Genomic DNA, 6333 nt, shown 5'->3' with positions numbered 1-6333 from the left:
TAGGGTTCCTGTAAGAGAGTCCATTATGATCACCTACTCTGATTTCCTACAACGCTAATGATGTTATTAACATTTAAACTGTTAACATTGTTTTTAATATCAGGTGTCATTCCTAGCTCCATGTTTTATGAGGCATTAGGAAAAAAAAAAAGGTAAATTTTCAACATGTTTGCATCTCAAGAATGTATATAGAGGTTTATATTTCACTATGCTTCTCAAATTTTGCAAACTAATTTTTGATCTTCAAAGTAAGTTTGCAGAAATTCATTAGTTGACTCCTAAGCTACCCACGAACATAGAAAAACTTACTTCCACTATAAATCACTTTCCTCCTGCTATCCGCACCATCAATAAAAACTAGCAAGATATTTCGGTAGGTGGCAAAGCTGCCCCACCTGTACTGTGATTACAAGAAGTAGACACGCATGCAAAACATGCATTTAGTAAAAAACTGTTGTTCTTTTCTCTAGGCACAGCATAGCCTTGTTCTGGTTTCTCTACCTTAAATACTTCAGTTCTAAACAGAGTGCTTGGTTTAGTACTAGTGGCAGCTACCTGTCCTGCTGCATGTTAGCCAACAAGAAGTTTTCTCCCCAAATGCCTTCTTGCTTCCAAATAGTCCAGAGAGTTCTAAGAGAAATATTTTACCGTCAAGCCTTCTAGGTTTTAGAAAAGCAGCCTTTAGGCAAGTTTTTGAAGACAAAAGGCTGAAATTATTTTTCATGAAGCCCTCACCCCTTTATCTTGTTAGGACATCCAGAGAAGTCAGAGAAAGCACAGGGACTTCCTCTCCATCTTGAGGCAGGAGAAGCCTCCAGCCTCCTCTCCTCACCACGTGGGGACAAGTCAGGGCTCTGCACTACAGAAGGGAAGGAAGGCTGTGGCTGAGAAACATTACTTTCCACTCTTGAGAGTGGTGGAAGATCCTGTGATTGGAAATCCGTATGTTTGCATGCAATTTTTACAGAGATAGATATATATACTTGTGTTTTTCTGCTAATGTTCTGTTTTTATTAATAATAATAGCTATTCTTATTTTTATCATCATCATCATCGTTGAGGAACAGGAGATTAATTGGGCACCTCTCATGTTGCTGAAAGGTCTTCTGGGTAAGTGGCCTCTCTTGGAGCAGGTATCACCTGCATCTTCCTTCTCTTTTTTAAAGCAGAAAGAGAAAGCATACCAAAAAGAAAATGCTCTATTTCCTCTGTAAGCATATGAAAAACTTTATTTATTTATTTAGTTATTTACTTAATTATTTATATTTAAAACTTTTAAGACAGTCTGTGGTACTTGGTAGGAAGCTGTATTGGTTTTGCATGGCCTGGTTTTTGGTAGAGGTGGGGCCACAGAGGTGGCTTCTGTCAGAAGCTCCTGGAAGCTTCCACCATGTCCAGCAGAGTCAGTCTCCGATGGCTCTGAAAGATGGACACTCTGCTGGCCAGAACTGGGCCAATGAGAGAGGTTGGTAACGCCTCTGTGATGACATATTTAAGAAGAAAATCAAAATGAAGTGGGGCACAGTTTTTTTTCTAGTCAGAGAAGAGGAGGAGGTGAGAACATGTGAGGGAAACAACATGGAGACACCAAGGTCAGTGAAGAAGGAGGGGGAGGAGGTGCTCCAGACACTGGAGCTGAGATTTCCCTGCAGGCCGTGGTGCAGCCCATGGTGCAGCAGCTGTGCCCCTGCAGCCCATGGGGATCCACGGGGGATGCAGAGATCCACCCACAGCCCATGGGGGAGGTGCCCGTGCCGGAGCGGGTGGATGCCTGGAGGAGGCTGTGATCCAGTGGGAGTCCCAGTGGAGGGAGAGGGTCCTGCTTCCAGGCTGGAGCAGCCTGTCCTTGGAGCACTGCACCCCGTGGAAAGAGAGACCCATGGCGCAGCAGTTTTGGGAGGACTGTTTGCCCATGGGGGGGAATTCACATTGCAGCAGTTTTGGGAGGACTGCTGCTCGTGAGAGTGGACCCACGATGGAGAAGTTCACAGAGAACTGTGTCCCGTGGGAGGCACCCCACGGTCTCACAGGGGAAGGACTCCTCTCCCTCAGCAGTAGCGGAAGAACTCAAGTGATGAACTGACCAAACACCCACACCCCATCTCCCTGCACTGTTGGTGGGAAGGAGGGAGGGGTTGGGGGAAAAAAGGTGTTTTCTTAAGGGCTTATTTTACTTCTCATTATCCTCCTCTGACTCTGTTAGTAATAAATTCACTTTGTACCTCTAAGCTGAGCCTGTTTTGCCCTTGGAGTGTTTTCTCCTGGTCCTTATCTCAACTCATGGACTCTTTGTTATTTTTTTTCTCTCCTCTGCCCAGCTGTGGCAGGGGAGGGTGAGTGAGCAGCTTTCGTGGGTGCCTGGCATTTGGCCAGTGTCAAACCACAACACTAGCCAATCCCTCAGCACAAGGAAGCACTTGATTTTTCCTCCCATTACTGCCTCCAGCTCATACTACACTGCCTGCCAGAAATGACTGGCTTAGATACCAAAGCGTAAGATCTTTGCTTTGTGCTAACATCAACCATCAGATGAACGCAGCCTGAAACACCTCACACTGCAGTCTCTGAGTTTTCCAAGACTCTCAGTTACAATGACATCTCATGGTAATGAAGTCTCTCTGTTTTTAATCAAGCCTTCCCAAGGTTATTGAGAAGTTTAGATGTGCTCCTTCACTGATATAGTGAGTTTAGAAATTTTTTTTGTACTGACTTCCCAATCTTCAAGATACAGATTTGACAGTAACATTGGCAACACATACCCAAAGAGAACAACAAACCACAGGTTTGTCCACAGGCACTGAGGACTTCTTGCACATCACATTTCACAGCATTCTGCACTACCTAGCAGAAGCAAAAAGGAGGTCTAGCAAAGATTTTGATGTTCTACAAAAGACAAATTGTTCCCTCTCTCAAACGCACAAGCAGGTCAGTCAATAGATTTTGAATTTCCAGACTATGGTCAAACATAAACAATACAATCTTTAAGTTTTTACATGACTAGAGATAGTGGTAACTTTAGAAGAACCTTTTCAGCATGCAGTATCATTGAAAACACTAGCCAGTGTGAAAGCAAATTAGATTACTTATAAGCAAGACATTTTAGAAATAAATTTTTCTCCAGCTGATGCAGAATATTTAGTCTCTCCCTCAGCATAAGCAGCGAAAATATGGTACTTTCCTGTATAGCACTACAGTGCCACAACTTCTGTGTTGTACCCATTTAGACTGACAGGAACATTTACCTGGAAGGCTTTAATTACGCAAAGTTTATTTACTTTTTTGTTTCATTTTTATGGATTATTAAAAAAAAAAGCCATTTCAGCTTGGAACATTAACCTCAACATGACTGAAATTCCAGCAAAGAGGCAAAACCACCCTCTCTGACAGTATGTTCATACTCCCCACTTAAATAAAAGATTGCTATAGGAATAGTTAGTGTATGTTGTAACTCTCCCTCATTCAATAGAATCCAAACTCCTTTAGGCATGGGCCAAGTCTGAATCCTTACCAGGGAACTAACCACAAGAGGTCATCCTTGCTCCATGAGAACCCTTTCTCTGCAGTCTAGGAGAAAAACTGTCTTCACTTATGTACTGGATTTACCCAATATTTTCAGGAGTTATAGAACTGAGCATAAAACTGACACAACTGAGATAGTTTGCTTTCTTTATTTAAAAAAAAAAAATCAAGTAAATTCAAAGCAATTTAAAAAAATATGTACCTTTAATACATCTTTTCTCACTTTCCTTAAATGTCTTTCTTGAACCTTTCTACATGCTCATAGTTCAGCTTTAACACAGGGATCAAGGAAGGGGATATTGTTTGGGACATTTTTCTTGCTAGGAGAAACAGCTACTTATCAGTCCAAAAAAAGAGATAGTACAAATCACAGCTCGCATCCTTCCTTAAGAGATCTTTTGACCTTCAACAATCAATCTTGTCCCTTGTCTTGTTCTCAACTTCAAAAGACTGTTGAAATATTACAAAAATGCTTCTTATCTACTGTTATCTGATCCAAGACTGTCTCACTGGAATAAGAAGGTAGAAAAGTTTGAAAACTGTTTTTTACTTCAAAGATTCTCTTACCCTGATTACTTCCAAAACTTGCTATTTCTTTTCACATAATGTCTTGAAAATGATAGACTTTCTTAACCACACTTGCACATTAAAAGTCTTACCTAGGAACCCATCTCATGTCGTAACAGGAGCTTCACCCATGTCATATAGCTTCCTTCACCCATCTCATCAGCTTCCTTTTGTCTTGTCCTGGCACTTGTCATGTTTAGGCCAATTCAGAGTACTGTTAAAATGAGATCATCATCTTATCTTGGCCCCTTTCCTCCGTTTCTCTATATTCATCCACTAGCTCTTCCTTATTGTTCATGCCATACTTTTGCTTCCAACTTCCCCTTAAAATGAGCACTGCAATCCCTCTCAAGTTTGCCACTGCTGCATCCTCACTCACCGTGCCACCCTCTGCCTGCTCAATTCCCAAAAAGCACTGCCACGCTTTCTTCCACCTGCTTCACACAGAAGAGCAAATCCTTTTGTCTTCCTTCAAAAGCCTCCTTAAAACCAGTGTCAATTATTCAACTGGCAACATATCAACCTCAATGTAGCCAGGCAACCGATTTGCTTTGATCGCTGCCAATTCTCCTTTCCCTCTTCTTTCCCAGTCTTTCTCAGAAGCCCATCCATATCAAGATGCAAGCTCTTTGAAAAGAGAACCATCTTCTGTACTTTCATGATCCCTTACACCATATTGTCCCACTCCATTCAGAGGGCTTCCGTGCAACTGAATCAAATTATCCCAGAGGGCTTAAGTTGTGAGGGAAATGGCTTGCATAGCTTATTTAATGTGGAGGGATGGTCAGTCTGGGAGTGGGTTTGAATGCCAGCAAATCCCATCTGGTTTCAAGCAACACAGTGAACAGTTGAAACCAGAAGTATTATCTTGACTACAGACTGCCTTCACTTGTGACCTGTATGATTCCAGAGTGGTTTCCAGACCCAGTCACGATAGAGACAACACAAAATTCACTGAAGTCAACAGCAAACTCGCACTGATTCAGCAGAGCTGGGATTTCATCCTCAGCTAGGTGGGCACTTCAGAATCACATCAGCACAAATAAATTGTAGTGGCCATAGTATCATCTGCAGATGTCACCATGGAAACTTCATCACAGATCAAACCTAACAATCCAGGAACATTCAATTAGCACCAGTTGCAGGCTATCCTCATAAGCAGCTACAGTTTATTGAAATACTAGAAGCTTGCAGGACAAATACTGCAAAAGGAAAGAAACCCAATTCAATTACTTCATGGAAATATTACATGCCAATCTTCTAGCTATAGAGTTTATATGTCACTGTACTTTAAATTAATTTTTAAATAAAGAATTCCACAATTAATATTTACTTCATGTTTTATCCACAACTGTCCTCATCTCACTTTTTGTTAGCAGCATTGATGTTAATTAACATTAGAGAAGCAGACTGTCAAACTGAAAAAAGAATTATGTTGGGGGAATAAAGACAAAATATGTTAAATATTCTTAATAATTGCACACAAGTACTGTATAAGGAAATCACTGTACTGTGGCTTACACTTGGACACTGCAATACACTGAGTATCTCTACCAAACAGATGACTTTCTGCTCGTGTAGAAAGTTATTTTTTTATACTACATGAATCATAGTCCAATTTTCAACTACTCTGAATATTCTAACTAGATTACTAGGCCTGACAAAATCCATTTTTATGTTGTATCTAGAGGAAAGTGATAAAAATATACCATATAAAATTTTTGAACTTATTATGGCTACTTTGTGTAGAGTAAAAAAACCAACTCTGATTGTTTTACATTTCTATTGTATTTCCCATGAAAATTGCAACATACTTTATGCAGGCAAAGTTCTCTTAATTCTTATACCAAATATTAGCCTTAATGTAAGATTTCATATCTTCCATCAAATGAACTTCGTCTGCTAAATAATATTATGCATATGCACAGATATTCTATTAATTAATGCCCACAGGTTACACCAGCATGCCAGCTTTCATTCGTCTGCTGAATCAGTTATTTTATAGCCAGACAGATGAATCCAGCATAACTGGGCAATCAGTAGCAAATCCAGGCCCTTTTAGGAAGCTCAAAGTTCAACATACCCTGTAACTTTCATGAAATTAGGAAAAATTGATGAAAGAATTTTCACTCCTTTTTATCCACAAACTTCGTACAAAACCTATTACGGTATCCCGCAGCTGTAGGGAGGAGAGGAGAGATCCAACAGGCAGGAACTGTGCAGCAAGATTGAGTTATTTAATTATTT

This window comes from Corvus hawaiiensis, chromosome 5 (assembly GCF_020740725.1).
Source record: "Corvus hawaiiensis isolate bCorHaw1 chromosome 5, bCorHaw1.pri.cur, whole genome shotgun sequence".
Lineage (NCBI taxonomy): Eukaryota > Metazoa > Chordata > Aves > Passeriformes > Corvidae > Corvus > Corvus hawaiiensis.
The sequence above is the reverse complement of the archived record's forward strand: the minus strand, read 5'-3'. Positions refer to the sequence as shown.